Source organism: Mixophyes fleayi, chromosome 9 (genome assembly GCF_038048845.1).
Source record: "Mixophyes fleayi isolate aMixFle1 chromosome 9, aMixFle1.hap1, whole genome shotgun sequence".
Lineage (NCBI taxonomy): Eukaryota > Metazoa > Chordata > Amphibia > Anura > Limnodynastidae > Mixophyes > Mixophyes fleayi.
In genome coordinates this window covers 83,257,453-83,279,558 of record NC_134410.1, presented here as the reverse complement: position 1 = coordinate 83,279,558, position 22,106 = coordinate 83,257,453, and the positions used below count along the sequence as shown (strand labels likewise).

The 22,106-nt window shown below is 45.6% G+C and overlaps 1 long non-coding RNA gene across 1 annotated transcript; it reads right to left on the bottom strand.

Moving 5' to 3' along the window:
- Window positions 1–1,302: 1,302 nt before the first annotated feature.
- LOC142100789 (uncharacterized) lies at window positions 1,303–3,825 on the bottom strand. The gene is made up of 2 exons (XR_012678909.1): window positions 2,769–3,825; window positions 1,303–1,614 (listed from the first exon to the last, which is right to left on the bottom strand). It is a non-coding gene; the product is annotated as an uncharacterized LOC142100789 (long non-coding RNA).
- Window positions 3,826–22,106: the final 18,281 nt, after the last annotated feature.

The following is a 22,106-nucleotide window of genomic DNA, read 5'->3' as shown; positions in this document are numbered from 1 at the left end:
ACAGGAACTATCCGGGCAAAAGGTAACACAGTCAAATGATGGCAATAGTCTCAGCGGATAGTAAACTCCAGAGGAGAACAACTCAGTCCAGCAAGATATGCAATACACCAACACAGTCAATGAGAAGTATGCATACCGTGGTTCAGGAGCAGGCTGTCAGACAGGAGTGCAGAGATACCTGAACGGCTGGAGGCCGGCAGGATGCGAAGTCCCAAGAGGGTAGAAGAGGTAATCAAGTAGGTGCAGCGCACAGGTAGGTAGACCAGCAGAGATAGAAACAAATACTCAGGAAGCAGTAGTATATAGAACTGGACACCTGGAAAACACTGAAGAGTAGAGATGGTCTAGACGAGATGAAAGCAGCAGGGCGTTAATCCGATGCAGACTGGCGAGTTGACACAGGCAGGAACACTGTAGAAGCACGGAGAGCGGATCAGCTGGCTGCAGACACGAGTAGAACTGAAGGGTAGCGGCAAGCAGGACACTGCAGGTACACGGAGGTAGCGGATAGGAATCAGCAGGTGCAGTCACGATGAAACACGGGAGAGTTGAGATGAGCTGGAACTGTTGAGCACGGAGGCAGCGGATAGGAATCAGCTGGTGCAGTCTCGATGAAACACAGGAGAGTTGAAGTGAGCTGATAACTGTAGTGCACGGAGGCAGCGGATAGGAATCAGCTAATACAGTCACGATGAAACACAGGAGAGTTGAAGTGAGTTGATAACTGTAGTGCACGGAGGTAGCGGATAGGAATCAGCTAATACAGTCACGATTAAACACAGGAGAGTTGAAGTGAGTTGATAACTGTAGTGCACGGAGGCAGCGGATAGGAATCAGCTAATACAGTCACGATGAAACACAGGAGAGTAGAAGTGAGTTGATAACTGTAGTGCACGGAGGCAGCGGATAGGAATCAGCTAATACAGTCACGATGAAACACAGGAGAGTTGAAGTGGTCTGGAAACCACAGGAGAGTTGAAGTGGTCTGGAAACCACAGGAATCAGCTGAGCTGAATACACGAGGAAACACAGGAACACCTTCAGAGGCTCATGGGGAATGAGACTCCAAGATCAGGCCCCGAGGTATGGAACTCAGGTGCTTTAAATAGGGAGTGTTGCCTGATCAGCCAATTAACTAAAAGGAACAGGTACTGGAGGATTGAAAGGGCTGCGCATGCGCAGACCCTCAGGATGGTGGACGGCCACGGTTCTGTCAGAGATGACCTAAACGGGTCCTTTCTCCTGAACTCCAGCTGCTATACCTTGTGGGTATCGATCGATAGAGAGACAGACAACTTCAGATGTTGGGCTGAAAATGTATCTGGTTCTGACCAGCCCTAAGTCAGAGTAGCTTTATTTATACATAGTTTCACAGAAAAAGGGAGATAAGGAATACAAGGTTTCTCAAGGCAACTTGTCCATGTCAGCAGTTTGTGGGCATGATGTAAAGCAGATGTCTTTATCTCAGTCACGTAGGCCTCAAGTGGGGGTCGTGGGCTCCTGGTTCCGAAGCTGCTGGATGTGCACATTCTTGAGAAGAGACATGTTGGCGAAAAAGAAATGAATGTGAGGCAAAGTTCATGGAGAATATTCTGCAAGCTGCAGACTATTCTTCTTTCTGCAGTAATTATACAAAATGCATTACTTTAAGAAGTTCATAAAATGTATATCTCTCACATAAACCCCTCTTTTTATCATTTTTATAATTGCCCTGCCTATCCTTTTGGTGTGCATGAAGCACTCCTGCACCCGACCTACTTCATTCAATTCAATGGAACCTCTAATAGGCCCTTAGAGGATGGTAAAGATACATTCAATCAGGTCTATGGTTCATGTACACCTAATTCTTAAAAATAATAAAAAAGAAAATGGGAAAGACTGACGGGGGGAGAGTACAAAAGAGCCTTAAAGCTCAGAGAGGACAAGATAAACCTCTGATACCGGTTTGGGCTTTACATGTCTTTTAAAAGACTTTTTATTCAGAATGAGATCATTTCTGCACCTTTTCAAACAGCATTGGAAAAAACATAAGCTTATTTTAAAAATGACATATAGCAACAACAATAAAGCTAATATCTTAGCTATCCATATTAAAATGCCTGAAATCCATGCGAAAATACCTGTGCCCTAATTGCTAGGATTTAACCATAAGAAGGCTGATGTCCACCAGCCATCATTTACTGTATCGGGGTCAAAATTCTCTTTCCTGAAATTCCCCTTCATTTCTTTGGCTTCTGTCATGTACCCGTCTATTACTTCTTCTCTGTTTGGCTGCATTTAGTATTACAGTGTGATAAATAAGGTTGGGTGAAATTTACTATAACCTGACAGCGTGATTTAGGGACGGACCCTAAAGGGAAACTCTTATTTTGGTAACTAATGCGTATTTGGCCATATGGGGTCCATATTGACTCATTTATAGCCCTATTGGATTCTATTCCCTTATTGAAACAATATTTTGGTCTGACTCCATTCGTGCCTAGTTTTACTACTGGGTATCTGGTGGTTTTATACTTGTGGCTGACCATGCGTCCACATGAGAAGTTTCCCTCTCTCATTTTAGTCAGCTCTTCACTACTCAAAGGTATGGGAACCAGAGCTATATTTTTACTGATGGAAGGAGTACGAGAACATACCCAGCAGTTGCTGGTATTGGTTATTTGACTGATGGCGTTGTGCAAGTGTGCTATAACATTCTCTGGCTCTTCTAAATTAGAAAAGGCTGTAGGAAAACATAGAAAAAGAACAATTTTTTTAAAGGACCTTACTCCCCTTCATGGTTTTTCCTGGGTCACCGTAGCCTTTTTGCAGTGGCTAGCGTGGATCCAAGGATCCTTTCCTTCAAGTTTCACAGAAGTGGGTGTAGTCAACAGAACTTGATATGGCTCCTCAAATCGTGGTTCCAGAGACCTCCTCACGTGTCTTTTTACAAAGACGTAATCTCCTGGCACCAGGGCATGTGTTCCAGTGCAATCCTCTGGATCTGGGATTGAAGAGAAAACTCAAGAATGTATGTTAGTGAGGGACTTCTGTAGTTCTTTCACATAACTAGTCAGTTCACCTTGGTGTTTCACTAAAGATTGTGGAAAATAACACCCTGTCTTTGGCGGCCCCCCAAACAGTATTTCATAGGGGCTCAGCCTGTGTTTCTTATTAGGTGTTGTCCTGACTGAGTATAGGGCGAGGGGAAGGCATTGCAGCCAGGGCATCCCTGTGCTTTTCATGGCTTTCTGTATTTTGAGCTCGAGAGTGCCATTTATCCTTTCTACCTTGCCACTACTCTGCGGGTGGTAGGGGGTATGGAATGCTTGAGCAATTCCCAAGTCTGACATGATAGATGTCATCACTTCTCCTGTAAAAGTAGTACCTCTGTCTGATTCAATCACCTCTGGAACCCCGTATCTACATACTACCTCAGATAGCAGCTTCTTGGCTGTATTTTTCGCTGTGGCTTTGGATACCGCCCACGCTTCCGAAGAGACTGGAGAATAGATCAGTAGCTACTAGGACATATTCATATATTCCACATTTGGGTAGCTGAATGTAATCTATCTGTATGCGCTGAAAGGGGTAGAGGGGTTTAGGTGTCACCCTGGGAGGTACTGTTACTGTGTGACCAGGGTTGTGTGTGTTACAGATGGGGCAGGCCTTTACCAGATTACTGGCAGCTGTGCTGAAGCCTGGCGCGATCCAGTGTCTGAATACAGAGTTAATTATTGCGTCTTTTGAAACATGGGAAGGCCCATGCACTAGAGCAGCCAGTGTAGGAAAAAGGACTCTAGGGAGACAGTGTCTGTCTGTTGTGGCCCATATGCCCTCTATGTGTTCCGCCCTCCTCTTTTTCCACTCCTCTTTTTCAGATACTGCTGCTTGCTTTTGTAGGATTTTTAGCATTTCCAGATCTATAGGGAGGGTGGGGGGTGTTGTGGACACTAAATAGTGTTGTACTAGCGGTAAGTCTGCTGCAGCTTTTGCAGCCTGGTCTGCTAGTCTGTTTCCTCTTACTTCCATAGTCTGCACTCTGGTGTGTGCTTTTACCTTTATGACTGCCACTTCCTTGGGCAGTTCTAATGCAGCAAACAAACTCAAAATGATTTCTGCATTTTTAATGGGTTTACCGTTAGAGGCCATAAAGTGTCTGTTCTTCCAAATACTTTGATAGTCATGTGCAACCCCAAAGGCATATCTGGAGTCAGTGTAAATGTTAGCTGTTCTCCCTTCTGCATACTGACATACACTTATAAGTGCTTCTAATTCAGCTTGCTGTGCAGATTGACTTGGTGGGAGGGGTTGCTGGAGTACAATGTCTGTTTCTGTTGTAACTGCATAACCTGTTTTGGGAGAGCCCTCCTCATAATATCTGGACCCATCTACAAACAGGAGTAAATCAGGGTTGCTAAGAGGTGTCTCTTTAACATCCCTGGGAGGTTTAGTTTCCAGATCCATTAAGGCTAGACAGTCATGATCACAGAGAAATTTTTTTAGTTGTGTTTCCTGCTTTGTCACAGCCTCAACACTCTCTATATTGTCTGTGTCTTCAGCATCACTTTCTATACTGTCTGTGTTGGCAGCATCTATAGTGTTACTGTCTGTGTCTGCAGCATCTATACTGTTACTCCCCTCTTTTATATCCATGCAACTTGGGAACAATGTTGCTGGATTTAAAACTGTGCATCTTTTTAGTGTAACGTTTGAGGGTGTCAGTGGTGCTACTTCATATTTAGTTAATCTAGCCACTGAGATGTGTTTTGTTCTGGCTTGATTCAGTATTTCCATGACTGAGTGTGGTACCTGAATGGTGAGAGGGTGATCCAGCACTATGTCTGCAACTTTTTGTAGCAATAAAGCGGCTGCTGCTACTGCTTTTATACATGTTGGGGCTCCCACTATGACGGGGGCTAATTTTTTTGTGAGTAGTACCCCAATGGTCTTTGTCTGCTCCCATGCTCTTGTGTTCGTACGCCATGAGCGTGCCCTTCTTGTTCATGGCAGAACAAGTTAAACAGGAGTTCATAGTTAGGTAGCCCAAGGGCTGGGGCGCTTGTGATTAAATATTTGATCAGCTGAAAAGCTGCTTTTTATTCAGCTGTTGACCAAAACATATTGCAACTTCTATTCATTGGAAGTTGGATCAATGCAATCTGGATTGCCTAAATGGTCTTTTTTGCTGGAGATCTGTGAAGAAAAAAACTTTTGCATAAAGATTAATATTTATTCACTAGGAATTACAGTAACTGTTATTAATTCACGTTGAACAGCTGCTAATACGACACTTGCTTAAAAGTTTCTCTTTGTAGCTTAACTGTGACGCTATGCATTCCACGCAATGAAAAACTGATTTCCTCAAAGAGGCAGTCCCCAATATCACAAACAGGGAATGTCAAAGTGACGAGACCTGGTCGAGTGTTCAAAGCCACTCCTTTCTCATCATCTCTTTGTAAACCAAATATTCACACATATTTCCAGATTCTGTGATTTCCATGTACAAATATATATTCACAATTCTCGCTCACAGACGACATTTTATCTCGTAACAATTCTTTATGGGCATAACAAACCCTCCTGATTTCTGAGAACATTTATCAGCGCCATTTTACACAGATAAAAACAGCTTGTAATATCTCTCCATGTAAAGCTCACTCCCACAATTCTCAACTTCATTAAAGAGAAAGCTATTTTTCTCAAAAAAAAATAAATAAATAAATATTACTTTGTTCAAATATAGAAACGGCTTGTTGGACCCCAGCCAACTTTGTTCTGAAACCAGTAATAGTGATAATGTACATTATTTACAGTCTTGTGACGGACCAAAGACTTTAAAACTTCTTTTGCATCTCTTCAAAAACATTACATTTACAACTGTACAGCTTTTTCAACCTTGAAACATGTCTCTTGTAAAACGGTCAAGACAGACAAACATGGATCTCCCTCACACGCAGTAAGACGGAGATAAAACTCACATACAGAGAAAGAAAACTTAACTGCTATCTTCCAGCCTACTGCTGTGGAACTACAAGTCCCAGCATTAGACTAAATACACATCAGCTTCAACATGCTAATATCAATCAGCACTCAGGACATATTTTTCCTATTGAAAAATAGAAACATACTTGGAAGAACCATTTTATCAATGTTACATACATTGTCAGATAACAAAAAAACACAGAGTGCTTCTTATCTCAACACACTGAAATCTTTTACACAGAATAAGGGAGGGGCACATCTCACTCTTCAGCTGCGCAGCATTTAAACATACATTTTTAGTACACAACCTACTTGATTCATTGTTTTAGTCATTATATCATTTAGCTTGTGATACATTTTCTATTTCATCAGTGTCACTTAAATTTGTTAACTGTAACATATCACAGCAATCATTGTCATTCTCTAATTCTTCTGACATTTTACACCATGCAACACATCTGTCAAAATAACCTTTTTCTTTCAGAGCTTTCTCATTGTCTTTAATTAGTTGTTTCAAAAATGGAACTTTTAATGTACCGTTCTTCAGACACCCCTGCAGCTTTGAACAGTTTTCTCATCCCCTTTGTGAAATCCTTGCCTTTATGCTTTCGCATATACTTTATGGGGTCTAGATCCCCGTACTTTTCGGATTTCTCTCCTGTCTTGGACCCTTTATTTCCCATACTGGGATTACCTTATGGTCCAATATATTTTGAATGAGAAAACTTTTATTTGTTCCTGTCTTGCTTTACAACAAGTTTGCAGCGGGTCTGCCTTTCTGAATGTTCCTGACTACTTTTACTAAAATCCAACAAAAAAACACAATCAAGTATACAATCAAGATTATTTTCAGGGTCAACTGTGTGATCTGACTGAGTTCTGTGGTGTTATTCATGTGTATGTATCAGGTGTGTGGCATAGAGAAGACAATATATCAATACATGTAACAATACAAGACAGATTACACACAAGTACCTTGATACTCTTAATAGTATCTGTTGCCAGAGTTCAGGGATCTCCGTCAATCAGACTGCAGTACCCTCGAGCTGGGATTATTCCCCCTCCACAGAGACAGCTCTAAGAGCAAAAATAAAGCTTTTTGCTCACCAGCGCTGGATTAACGTCTGTCTGTCTGGAAAGGGAGAACCCCGTTGTCGGGAGGTCTGATGTATTGGAGACCCCGGCGTCGAGCCCCCACTGAAACTGTCAGAGATGACCTAAACGGGTCCTTTCTCCTGAACTCCGGCTGCTATACCTTGTGGGTATCGATCGATAGAGAGACAGACAACTTTAGATGTTGGGCTGAAAATGTATCTGGTTCTGACCAGCCCTAAGTCAGAGTAGCTTTATTTATACATAGTTTCACAGAAAAAGGGAGATAAGGAATACAAGGTTTCTCAAGGCAACTTGTCCATGTCAGCAGTTTGTGGGCATGATGTAAAGCAGATGTCTTTATCTCAGTCACGTAGGCCTCAAGTGGGGGTCGTGGGCTCCTGGTTCCGAAGCTGCTGGATGTGCACATTCTTGAGAAGAGACATGTTGGCGAAAAAGAAATGAATGTGAGGCAAAGTTCATGGAGAATATTCTGCAAGCTGCAGACTATTCTTCTTTCTGCAGTAATTATACAAAATGCATTACTTTAAGAAGTTCATAAAATGTATATCTCTCACAGTTCCTAAACACACGGTAAGAAGCACTCACAGTCTGGTGAGTGACAGCGTAGACTCGATGCTAACAGGCAAGTTGACACAAATGGACACACTGTAGAAGCAGTAGGCAGCGAGTCCGCTGACGGCAGGTGGAATGCAGACTGGAGCGCTGAGACGAGCAGGACTCTGTAGACACGCTGAAGTAGCTAACAGGAATCAGCTGGAACAGTAGCGATGTAACACAGGACAGTTGGAGAGATCTGTAACTTGTTAGACACACGGAGGCAGTGGATAGGAATCAGCTGCTGGAGTCACGATGAAACACAGGAGAGTTTGCAGTAATCTGTAACTGTAGATATACGTGTCACGGGCACTAGGAGTCTTTACCCAGGGATCACCAGGTGGTAGGCTTACCAGAGCAATGTAGATGGTAATAGAGTACTCTGGTAGCAGGGTGATCACGGAACAGGCAATGGTAGATGATGAGATGCTCAGGAAAGTCTATGACTAGCAGCACTGGTAATATGGAGGTATTAATACACGAGGAACTGTATGGACAAGGACACGTGAAGGTAGTCAGTGGTCTGCGATAGCAAGTTGTACCACTGCTATGGTGAGGAGGAATGTCCAACAGCAACGAGGAGGTGATGAGAGTCAGCGGTCTGCGGAGAGCAAGTTGTACCGCTGTCTGAGTGAAGGAATGGAATCCAAGTGGAGGTATCCGGGTAGTCAGTGGTCTGCGATAGCAAGTTGTACCACTGCTATGTGAGAGGATACTGGAACAGGTGATACTGGAAACAGGGATCAGTGGTCTGCCTTCAGCAAGTTGTACCACTGAATATATATGTGAGGAGGTGTACGGGGAGAGACTGCAACACAGGATGTACACGGGCACCTTAAACACGATCCACAATAATATGCACAATATATATAAATGACTGAACAGGTCTGCAAATATAGAAAGTCTCTTGAAGTAATCCAGCACAAGATAACACAGTCAATGATGGCAATAGACTCAGCGGATAGCAGACTCCAGAGGAGAACCAACACAGTCCAGCAAGGTATGCAATACACCAGCACAGTCAATGAGAAGAATGCATACCATGGTTCAGAAGTAGGCAGTCAGATAGGAGTGCAGCGATACCTGAGCGGCAGGAGGCCGGCAGGATGAGAAGTCCCGGGAGGAAGAGTCTAGTAGGTGCAGCGCACAGGTAAGTAGACCAACAGGGACACGAATCCACAGGAATCAGTAGAACGTGGAACTGGACTCATGGAGGACCCAGGAGAATGGAGATGATCTAGCAGAGGAGTAGCTGATGAAATACGAATCCAATGCTGACAGGAGGGTAGAGACCAGCAGGACACAGGAAGGCGTGGAGAGCGGATCAGCAGCGGGTGGACGATAGAGCTGACAGCAGCAGCAGGGCTCTGCGGACACACGGAGGTAACCAGTAGCAACCAACAGGTACCAATAGCGATGGAACACGGGAGAGCAGAGTAGACCAGGAGCTGATGATCACGAAGAGAAGCAGATGGTAATAATAGCAGCAGTCACGAGGAAACACGGGAGAGATGAGATGAGGCTGAGGTGCACAGGAGCAGCGGATAGGAATCAGCTAACAGTCACGATGGTGAACACAGGCGAGTTGCAAGCTGGAGACTGTAGTGCACGGAGGCAGCGGATAGGAATCAGCTAACAGTCACGATGGTGAACACAGGCGAGTTGCAAGCTGGAGACTGTAGTGCACGGAGGCAGCGGATAGGAATCAGCTAGCAGTCATGATGATGAACACAGACGAGTTACAAGCTGGAGCCTGTAGTGCACGGAGGCAGCGGATAGGAATCAGCTCACAGACTTGATGATGAACAGGTGAGTGGATGTGGAGAGAAGGCTGTAGTGCACGGAGGCAGCGGGTAGAAATCAGCAAACAGTCACAATGGAATATGATAGCGTTGAAGTGGTATAGAAGACTGTAGTGCACGGAGGCAGCGGATAGGAATCAGCCAACAGTCACGATGATACAGTTGATGGTAGAAGTGGTATGGAAACCACAGTAGTAGAAGTGGTTTGGAAACCACAGAGGTAGAAGTGGTTTGGAAACCACAGGAATCAGCAGCGCTGAATACACGAGGAAACATAGGAACACCTTCAGAGACTCATGGGGAATGAGACTCCAAGATCAGGCAACGTGGTGTTGACCACAGGTGCTTAATATAGGGAGTGTTGCCTGATCTGCCAATTGAGTTAAAGGGACATACACTGAAGTATAGGAAAGGGCTGCGCATGCGCAGACCCTCAGGATGGAGGACGGCCACGGTTCCTAAATGTCCGGGAAGAGGCACTCACGGTCCGGTGAGTGACAATACGGAGGCAGCGGATAGGAATTAGCTGCTGAAGTCACTAGGAACATGAGGAGTAGAAGTGGTCTGAAAACCACAAACGGCAAACAGGAATCAGCATAAGCTGAACACACGAGGAGGCACTGGAACACCTTCAGAGACTCATGAGGAATGAGACTCCAAGATCAGGCAATGTGGTATTGACCACGGGTGCTTAATATAGGGAGTGTTGCCTGATCAGCCAATTAAGTTAAAGGAACAGAACTGAAGGTTAAAAGGGACTGCACATGCGCAGTACCTCATAATAATGGACGGACACGGTTCCTAGCTACCTTAGAAGTAGCACTCACAGTCCGGTGAGTGACAGTACCCCCCCTTTTAAAGGTGGGCACAGAACACCTGGAACCGGGTTTGTCCGGAAATTTGGTATAGAACTTTTTCAAGAGGGCTGGAGCGTTGAGATCTTCAGCTTTGATCCATAAACGCTCCTCAGGACCAAAGCCTTTCCAATGCACGAGGAAACGAAGAACTCCTCGCGAAATTTTAGCATCCAAAACCTGAGTAATCTCAAAGTCTTCCTCCTGATGAACTTGAAGTGGCCGAGGTGCTGAAGGAGGGACCGAGAAACGGTTGATGATGAGAGGTTTGAGAAGGAAACATGGAAGGTGTTGGAAATACGAAGACTCTTGGGAAGTAAAAGTTTGAAGCAAACTGGATTTATAACTTGAATGATCCTATATGGACCAATAAAACGGGGAGCAAATTTCATGGATGGAACCTTCAAACGAATATTCTTAGTAGATAGCCACACCCGGTCTCCGACTTTCAATGGTGGAATAGCCAGTCTCTTTTTGTCCGCAAAAGACTTATATCTGGCAGATGTCTTCTTTAAACAGGTTTTTACCTGAGCCCAAATATTTTTGAAGGTTTGACACAAAGTCTCAACAGCAGGAACTTGGGTGGGAGGGAGGGCAGGAAATTTTGGGAAAGACGGATGGTGACCGTAAACCACAAAGAATGGAGTTTTAGAGGATGACTCATGGTACATGTTGTTATGAGCGAATTCAGCCCAAGGAAGTAATTCTACCCAGTTGTCTTGATTGGCTGACGAGAACATCCTTAAGAAAGTCTCAAGATCTTGGTTGACTCTTTCAGTTTGTCCGTTCGATTGAGGATGGTAGGAAGATGAGAGTGCTAATCGTATGCCCAAGGTCTTGCAAAGGGCCCGCCAGAATCTGGAAACGAATTGTACTCCTCTATCTGACACGATCTCGGATGGACATCCATGGATACGGAAAATTTCTCTAATGAAATGTTCAGCCAGGGTAGAAGAAGAAGGTAAACCAGACAAGGGAACGAAAGGCGCCATCTTCGAAAATCTATCCACCACTACCCAAATGGTGTTGCAATTCTTACTAGGAGGAAGCTCAGTAACAAAGTCCATACTAATATGGGTCCAAGGCTTAGATGGAATGGGTAGTCGCTGAAGCAACCCCGCTGGAGTTCTGCGGGGGGTCTTGAACTGGGAGCATAAATCGCATGCCGCGATAAACTCTTTGACATCTCTCCTCATAGAAGGCCACCAATAACTTCGAGAGAGGATTTCAAAGGTCTTGCGTTCACCAGCGTGTCCAGAGAAACGAGAAGAGTGAAACCATGAAAGGATTTTTTTCCTAAGAGCAGGAGGCACGAGGGTCTTACCAAATGGTAGCACTTTAGTGGAAGAAGCAGCCAGAGAAACACATTTGGGGTCTAATATAAAGTGGTTAGGACTCTCTTCAACGTCTGAGGACGCCACAAAGGCTCGAGATAGAGCGTCTGCTTTTTTATTCTTTGCAGCTGGTTTGAAGGTTATGATTAGATCAAAACGGGAAAAGAAAAGAGACCATCTTGCCTGACCAGGATTTAAACATTGAGCAGACTGTAGGTATGACAAATTTTTATGATCCGTAAAAATTGTCACCGGATGACGAGCTCCCTCTAACAAATATCTCCACTCCTCCAATGCTACTTTAATAGCCAGCAACTCCTTGTCCCCGATGGTGTAATTCTTCTCCGCTGGCAGAAGACCCCGAGAGTAAAAGGCACAAGGATGGAATTTTTGTTGCTCCGATTTCTGGGAGAGAATGGCTCCTAAACCAACATTAGAGGCGTCTACTTCTAGGAAGAAGGGAAGCGTCACATCAGGCTGTCGAAGGATGGGAGCAGAGGAGAAGGACTCTTTAAGAAATTGAAAGGCTTGGAGAGCCTCAGATGACCATTGCTTAGTATTGGCCCCTTTGCGAGTTAGAGCCACAATGGGAGATGCAATTGAAGAGAAGTCTTGAATGAAGCGTCTATAGTAGTTGGCAAAGCCTAAAAAACGCTGAATGGCACGAAGAGTAGTTGGCTGAGGCCAAAGTAACACAGCATTCACCTTTTCTGGATCCATTTGTAGACCAACTCCGGAAACAATATAACCCAAAAATGGAATCTGGGGCAACTCAAATGAACATTTTTCTAATTTACAGAATAATGAATTTTTCCGGAGTCTGGAAAGAACTTCGTCCACTTGTTGGTGATGTGAAGGCAGGTCTTGGGAAAAGATGAGTATGTCGTCCAGATATACTACGACACATACATATAACAGGTCCCGAAAGATCTCGTTAATGAAGCTCTGGAAAACAGCAGGGGCATTACATAACCCGAAGGGCATTACTAAGTATTCATAATGCCCATCTCTGGTGTTAAAAGCTGTTTTCCATTCGTCACCGGACCTGATTCTAATCAAGTTGTAGGCACCACGAAGATCCAACTTAGTAAAAATCCGGGCTCCCTTGATCCGATCAAACAACTCAGTAATCAGAGGAATGGGATACCGATTTTTGATAGTGATAGCATTAAGTCCACGAAAATCTATGCAGGGGCGTAATGATCCATCTTTCTTCTTCACGAAGAAGAACCCAGCTCCAGCGGGAGAAGTAGAAGGTCGAATAAATCCTCGCTGGAGATTCTCTTGGATGTATTCAGCAGTAGCCTGAGTCTCAGGTAATGAAAGTGGATACACACGACCCCTAGGTGGAGTCTTGCCAGGTAACAGGTCAATCGGACAATCCCATGAACAAAGAGGAGGAAGACGTTCAGACTGAGCTTTATCAAAGACGTCGGCAAATGAAGCATACTGAGGAGGAAGTCCCGGTGAGGAAGGTGAAATGGAGGTTTGCTGTATTTTACGAGGAACAACACGAGAAAGACAATGTTGGTGACATTCAGGTCCCCAAGACGTAACTTGAGGAGTGCGCCAGTCAATCTGGGGAGAATGACATTGAAGCCATGGAAGGCCTAAAACAATCGGACTTGTAGTAACAGGAAGGATTAGAAACGAAATTTCTTCTCGGTGTAGAACACCAATCTGAAGGGTCACTGAAGACGTACTTTGGGTGATGAGACCGTTGATAATACGTGATCCATCGATAGCAGTCACCGTAACAGGAGTCTTCAGGGTAATCACTGGTAGGGACCATTGATTTACAAGGGATTCAGAAATGAAATTTCCCGCAGCTCCTGAATCAATCAGAGCTTGGGACTCAAAAGACTTAGTAGCAAATGAAATGGTAACGTCAAATGCACAGATTTTTGATTTCATAGAAGATGGAGAGGACTCCAGGGACCCTAACTTCACCTCTCCAGAACTAGTTAGGGCCTGGCATTTCCCGATTTTTTAGGGCATGACTGGAGCATATGTGTGGCATCAGCACAATAGATACAAAGTCTATTCTTAATTCTTCGATTCCTCTCTGCAGAGGTTAGTTTGGAACGTCCAATCTCCATCGGTATTACCGGAGGTGAAGCAGGACGAATTTGAGAAGTGGGACGAAGAGATGTTTTAGCTGAAGTAGTTCTCTCAGAGTCCCTCTCACGAAATCTGAGATCCACACGATGACAAAGAGAAATCAAATCTTCTAAAGACATAGGGAGTTCTTGAGTAGTCAGTGCATCTTTAATTTTGTCCGAGAGCCCCTGCCAGAAGGCGGCAATTAACGCTTCAGTGTTCCACTGAAGCTCAGAGGCTAAGATCCTAAATTGAATGACGTACTGTCCTACTGTACGAGAACCCTGTCGTAAACGAAGAATGCTGGAGGCAGCGGAAATAACACGACCTGGTTCATCGAATACATTACGAAACATGGAAATAAATTTGGCACTATCCTGTAACAACGGATCATTTCTTTCCCACAGAGGGGAAGCCCATGCGAGAGCTTGTCCGGAGAATAATGAGATGAGATAGGCCACTCTGGAACGATGAGTAGAAAAGTTTTGAGGTTGGAGCTCAAAATGTACTGAGCATTGGTTGAGGAAACCTCTACATGTTTTGGGATCTCCATCATACTTTGACGGAGTTGGCAGGTGAAGCGTGGAAGCCGTAGACACCTGGGATGGCACTGGGGAAACGGAGGAAAGCACAGGAGCATCAACAGAAGCTGTAATATTCTGCCCAGACGTTCTTTGGGAGACTAACGTCTGGTAACATTGTAGTAATAGTTGTTGACGAACATCCTGTTGTTCCACACGGGTGACCAGATGCTGCAGCATCTCTTTAGCTGTGGGTTCCGAATCTGGGTCTGTCATGGCCTGATCTTACTGTCACGGGCACTAGGAGTCTTTACCCAGTATCACCCGCTGATGGTCTTATCAGAGCAGTAGAGTTGGTATATGATACTCTGGTGGCAGGGTGATAATGGAACTGGAAACAGCAGATGGTTAGAGAATGCTCAGAAAGTCTATGACTAGCAGCACTGAACACGAGGATCTGGATGGACAAGGACACGTGAGGGTAGTCAGTGGTCTGCGCACGGCAAGTTGTACCACTGCTATAGTGAGAAGAATGTCCAGGAGTAATAAGGAGGTGGAAGTCAGCGGTCTGCGTATAGCAAGTTGTACCGCTGTCTGTAGTGAAGGAATGGAATCCAGGTGAAGGTAACGGGGAAGTCAGTGGTCTGCGTGTAGCAAGTTGTACCACTGCTTATGTGAGAGGATATATGCAACTGGTGACACAGGGAAACAGGAATCAGTGGTCTGCCTCTAGCAAGTTGTACCACTGAATATATATGTGAGGAAGGACACGAGGAGATAAATGCAATGCAGAGTCTACACGGGTACACTGAACTTGATCCCACGTTGAACTGCACACAATAATAATAATGAATGAACAGCACTGCACAGATAAACAAAGTCACTAGAATAGTCCAGCAAAAGGAAACACAGTCAATAATAGCAATAGTCTCAGAGGATGGAAACTCCGGAGGAGAACAACTCAGTCCAGATGGATATGCAATACACCAGCACAGTCAATGAGAAGTATGCATACCGTGGTTCAGATGAGCAGGCTGTTAGAGATAGCTGCAGGGATACCTGAGTGGCAGGGAACTGACGAGATGAGAAGTCCTTGCAGAATGGAAGCGGCAGGTAGGTGCAGCGCACTGTAGGTAGGCCAGCAAGGACGACAAATACTCAGGAAGCAGTAGTATATCGAATGGAACAACAGGAGACCACGGGAGAGCTGAAGCGATGTAGCAGAGCTGGAAGCCGAGGAGCGTAGACTCGATGCTAACAGGTAAGTTGACACAAATGGACACACTGTAGAAGCAGTAGGCAGCGGGTCCGCTGACGCCAGGTAGAATGCAGACTGGAGCGCTGAGACGAGCGGGACTCTGTAGACACGCTGAAGTAGCTAACAGGAATCAGCTGGAACAGTAGCGATGTAACACAGGAGAGTTGGAGAGATCTGTAACTTGTTAGACACACGGAGGCAGTGGATAGGAATCAGCTGCTGGAGTCACAATGAAACACAGGAGAGTTTGCAGTAATCTGTAACTGTAGATATACGGAGGCAGCGGATAGGAATCAGCTGCTGAAGTCACTAGGAACACGAGGAGTAGAAGTGGTCTGGAAACCACAAACGGCAAACAGGAATCAGCATAAGCTGAACACACGAGGAGGCACTGGAACACCTTCAGAGACTCATGAGGAATGAGACTCCAAGATCAGGCAACGTGGTATTGACCACAGGTGCTTAATATAGGGAGTGTTGCCTGATCAGCCAATTAAGTTAAAGGAACAGAACTGAAGGTTAAAAGGGACTGCACATGCGCAGTACCTCATAATAATGGACGGACACGGTTCCTAGCTACCTTAGAAGTAGCACTCACAGTCCAGTGAGTGACACTGTCCTTTGGATATTCTGTTGGATTGCCCGTGTATGACCCCTTGCCTGGATTTGGACCCTGCCTGTGTTTCTTGTGATCTCAACCTCTGGCGTGTTTACCGACTTCCCTCTTTGCTCGTGACCCTTGACCTTGGCTTGTCTATTGGATTCGTTGCCTGCTTCCAGCCCTTGACCCTTGCCTGGACTTCGCACCGCTTTCCTGGGTTCTCCCCAGCCGGTACGCACTTCACGACCCTCTGTCAGTCTGCGGTCAAGTCTGTCCCCACTACTAGGGGCTCCAGTGAACACCTGACTGGCAGAGCAGACTCCGGGTTGTGCTGTTCCAGCTGGAGGGGTTCCTAACACCAGGTAACAGAAAAGTTCCGAAGAATTTCTGTAGCAGCAGGAACATGGGTGGGAAGGAGGGATGAAAACTTGGGCAAACTAGGGTGTAACCTGTATACAATAAAAAATGGAGTAAAAGAAGTAGATTTAAGAAACAAATTATTATGAGCAAACTCTGGCCATGGTAGGAGATCTATCCAGTTATCCTGTGAAGCAAAAGAGAACATACTCTCTCTGTCTGCCCATTAGATTGTGGATGATATCCGGATGAAAAGTTAAGTTGGACTCCTAAATTGTACTCCTCTGTCAGAAACAATCTCTTGAGGGCACCCATGTAATCGAAAAATTTCTTGAATAAAGTGTTGCACCAGGATTGAGGAAGAAGGTAAGCCCACAAGTGGTACAAAATGCGCCATCTTTGAAAAGCGGTCTACCACGACCCATACAGTATTGTGACCTTTACTGGTAGGGAGATCGGTTATGAAATCCATGCTGATGTGAGTCCATGGTTTGGAGGGTATAGAAAGCGGTAGCAGGGGTCCCATAGGAGCCAGGCGAGAAGATTTGTGCTGTGCACAGACATCACAGGTAGCAACAAAGTCCTTAACATCAACACAAATGGATGGCCACCAATAGGAGCGGGATATCAACTCGTAGGTTTTCAGGAACCCTGCATGGCCAGAAAACTTAGAAGCATGGTACCAACGTAATAATTTCTTCCGAAGTGTTTTAGGAACGAAAGATTTACCAGGAGGAGGAGACTGAGACACAGTAGAAGCCAATAAGCACTTAGGATCCAAGATGGGACGATTAATAGATGGGTCTGAATCTGCTGAGGTATCAAAGGCTTGTGACAGGGCATCCGCTCTTTTATTAAAATGTCCAGGTTTAAAGGTGACATGTAGATTAAAACAAGAGAAAAAGAGAGACCATCGAGCTTGCAGAGGATTAAGACATTGTGCCATTTGTAGATACAGTAGATTTTTATGGTCAGTAAAAATCGTTACTACATGTTGAGCCCCCTCCAAGAGATATCGCCACTCAGATAATGCCAACTTCATTGCTAATAACTCTTTGTCTACGATAGTGTAATTTTGTTCTGCTGGTAGAAACTTTAGAGAGAAAAAGGCACATTGCAACAGGCGGTTGGTAGTGGGAAAGGACTGCCCCAACACCAACTGCTGATGCATCTACTTCCAGAAAGAATGGTTGCGACAAATTTGGTTGCTGCAGAATTGGGTATGAAGAAAAGGCCTTTTTGAGAAAAGAGAAAGCATCTAAGGCCTCCACTAATTAAATTATAGGCACCTCTGAGATCCAATTTTGTGAAGATCTTAGCTCCTTTAATTCGATCGAATAATTCGGTAATCAGAGGGATAGGATAATGATTTTTGATGGTCACCAGATTAAGCCCGCGATAGTCAATGCAGGGACGAAGCGAGCCGTCTTTTTTCTTTACAAAAAAGAAGCCAGCCCCAGCCGGGGAGACAGAAGGCCTGATACAATCTCTTTGAAGGTTCTCCTTGACATAGAGGGACATAGCCTCAGTTTCAGGTTGAGAGAGAGGATAAACTTGACCTCTAGGTGGAATCTTGTCAGGTAATAATTATACGGGACAATCCCATGGACGATGAGGTGGAAGAGTCTCTGCATGAACCTTATCAAAGACGTCAGCAAATGATTAATATTGAGGAGGTAACGTAGAAGAATCTGACGGTGAAATGACCTTAGAGAAACGGAGTGGTCTTACTTTGGGTAAACATTCCGAATGGCAGCGAGAACCCCTGGATAGAATCTCAGACGTGCTCCAGTCTAGTTGTGGCGAGTGGAGTTGAAGCCATGGAAGGCCCAGGATGACTGGAGATGTAGTACAAGGCAATATTAGAAAAGAGATACTTTCAGAATGTAACACTCCTACACTAAGAAGTAGAGGTTTGGTCCGGGCATGAATTACCCCTTTTGAAAGTTGAGATCCGTCAATAGCTGTGATGACAACAGGGGTTTCTAAGGGAACAAATGGAATAGACCTGTCACACGCTGCGCTCCCACTGTATCCTCACGGAAGCCGGCGTGTGTACCCTCTGCCACCCGCAGGGTCCTCGCCTGATCTGTCAGTTTTTTCACTTAACTGGTTCCACGCTGCTGCAGTCCGTCCAGCGCTGCCTCTCTCCTTTATCTTCGGCGCTTACTGGTTCTGAGCATTCGCAGAACGTCCTAACTCTTTTCTGTGTTCCTACTGACCTCTATTGGCTGCCTAATTGGAACTACACTATAAAATACCTTCTGACCTAAAATCTGTGCTGGTTCTTTCAGTCAGTCTCTGACTCCCATACTGAATACAGCTCCTGTGCCGTTTCAAGCTCCTGGGGATTCCTACACTGCATTCCCGAGTTCCTGCGCCTCCAGGCTCCTACACCGCAGTCTATCCCGCTAATTTACTCCAAGTGCCTACATCGCATTATTATCGCTACCACCTCCAGTGGCAACGCGGCAGCCTATTTGGTATATCTGCTTCTAGCAACATTCCTTGGCTCATCTCCTCTCCAGTTGCCAGTAGCAACGGTCAGTTCTCCAGAGGCGCTACTTTGTTTCTACCTCCCGGGTACTCCATCTATCTATTCTACGCTCTCTCTCTCTCGTGGTTCACTGGGAACTTTCCTAGGGGGCCGCGACCTGCAAGTGGAAGCCGCAAAGTCCATATTCCCTTGCGGGAATCACTGGTGAACACCTTTCGCTTGTTAGACTACGCGCCCCTAGCTGAAGTCACGTCAATTCCGGTGAACTACCAGGATCCAGTTGTCCCTCATTGGTATTGTGACAAGACCATTGAGTAATTAAACCTTGCGAAATAAAGTTCCCAGCAGCACCAGAATCGATTAAAGCTTGAGTAGAGTGTCTCTTAGTGTCAGGAGCCGCGGTGTCAGTGAACGTCCCGGCCATCTCCATGACGACCGGGGCGTCGCTTCCGGTTTCTCAGGCCCGACCCTTGCCACGGCAAAGGCCGGACGCCGAGTGTAGGCAGCCGGCGCATGCGCTAGGATTAGCCTGCGGGCTAATTAAGTTTGGTAGCACACCTGGGATGCATTTCAGGGCTAAGCCCTGACTGGCCAAAGTCTGTATATAAGGCAGGGAGGGCTTAGCCTCCCTGCCGGTTATAGCGTCCAGTTACCTGTTAGCATAACCTGCTCCTGCTTCTGCCTTGTATTGGTGAAAACCTGTTGGACTGATTCCCTGTGTATGACCTCTTGCCTGGATTTGGACCCTGCCTGTGTTTCTCGTGACCCTGACCTCTGCTTGTTTACCAACCTCCCTGTCTGCTCGTGACCCTTGACCTCGGCTTGTTTATTGGAATTGCTACCTGCTGCCGGCCCTTGACCTCTGCTTGGAATTAACTCCGCTTGCCTGGGTTCTCCCCAGCCGGTACACACTTCACGACCCTCTGTCAGTCTGCAGCCCAGTCTGTCTCTACCATCAGGGGCTCCAGTGAACACCTGACTGGCAGAGTAGACTCCGAGTTGTGTTGTGCCAGCTGGAGGGGTTCCTAACACTTAGACTCACATAGCAGAGAAACAGGAATGGTACAAGCAGCAGATGAGAAGGTTTCCTCTATCCCCAATCTGATCTCCCCAGAACAGATCAGGGTTTGGCGTTTCCCGGCCTCTTATGACAAGATTTTAAGAAGTGACCTGAGTCACCACAATAGATACATAACTTGTCTCGACGTCTGCGGTCACATTCTTCAGGGGTCAACTGAGATCTTCCAATTTGCATGGGCTTATCAATTATAGAAGAATGTGAGACAGGATGTGGCACTGGCCTATGAATTAGACGACAAGCTACCTCCCTTTCCACCGTTCTCTCTCTGAAACGTAGATCCACTTTATTACATAACGATATTATGGCATCCAGGGTAGCAGGAAGTTCATGAGAGGCTAATGCTTCTTTTATGCGGTCAGATAACCCCTGCCAGAAGGCAGCCACCAATGCTTCATCATTCCAAGAGAATTGAGATGATAAAGTAGGGAATTCAATGACATATTGTGCCACTGAGTGATTCCCTTGGCGTAAACGGAGTATAGGCATGGAGGCAGAGGAGAGGCGGCCAGGTTCATCGAAAATCCGACGGAACGTCAACAGAAAGGATGCATAATTAGAAAGAAGCGGATCATCCCTCTCCCACAATGGGGAAGCCATTTAGTAGAGAGACCACATAGGCCACTTTAGATCTATCAGTGGGAAAATTTTGCGGTTGAAGCTCAAACTGAATTGAACACTGATTGAGAAAGCCATGACACAATTTAGGGTCCCCATCAAACTTGGCCGGAGTAGGTAACCTGAGCGAGAGGCAGTCACAAGGGAGGCCTGATGTCCCGGGAGCTGCTCAGGAGGAGAGACTGGCACTGTTGGTTGATTTGTTTGAAGCGTGTCCAGACGCCCAGCGAGTGACTGTAAACATTGTAGCAACTGACGCTGTGTGTTGTCCTGCTGTTCAACCCGAGCAACTAGATGTTGTAGCATGTCCTTCGCAGAAGGCTCCCCCGGGGGAATCAGACATTAGGGCCTGTTCTTACTGTCACGGCTCTGAGGGTTTTTTTGCAGATCCCTTGCCTCTACTATAGAGAACTAGTCTAGGAGTGCGGAGTCTAATGGACAGGAGGTTTTCACCAGGGAACCCCGCAAGGGAATATGGTCTCCGCTGCTCCTGTTCCGCAGTTCGCGGCCTCCCAGACTAGTACTTGGTAGAGGATGGTGGAGGAAGAACACAATGATATTCAATGAAGATATATTCACAACTTCTAAGCATCACTGGTAATAATAACACAAGAGAAAGTAATAGTTCTGCAAGTACTGTATTGAAAGTTGGCACAATAGGAAATGGGAGGAAGTAGATATATATCGGCAGAGATGAATACACGGCAGTTGGTCAGAATGCAGACACAATTCACATATGCTACTTCATAGTCGGTAACTCTTGGCAACAGCATGAGATAATGACATAACAGTTCAACGCAGAGATGGTAAACAAGAACACTGGATCCGATAGAGAACCACACAGCAGATGAATGTGAATCACTGGTATAGCTACAGTCCAAACAGAGTAGTAAATAGAACTAGGCTGATCCAAGAATAAAGATGACTCAACTAGCGGGTCGTACTGGTATCACGGTGATTCTTATTAAGCAGAGCAGTAAGCGTTAAATATCATCCAAGGACTTGGATGATCACAGACACATGCAGGAGAATGTTGCCTAGGAGTAGCAGAGACGTGAGGAGTATCTGAACCGTGCGTGGAACTACAGGTAGCAGGATTCCTGTTGTAACTGCTGTAGAATGGAGCAACTGAACAGAGACACGCCACTTGAGCCAAAGTATAACCACAGGCACAGCAAATAGTTCGCAATAACAGTCCAGCAAACAGATAACGGCAAATGAGGATAAATCGTTCCAGATGTGGAAGTGAGATGTAGCGGTCTAGTCAGTCAGACAAAGGTGAGGTTGAGCCAACAGATAAGGCACAGATGTAGCAACAACTCACGATACTTGTTCAGCGTGCAGATGAAAAGCGGAGAGGAGTTTCAGCTTGCAGGTGAACAGCGGAGAGGCGTTACAGCTTGCAGGTGAAC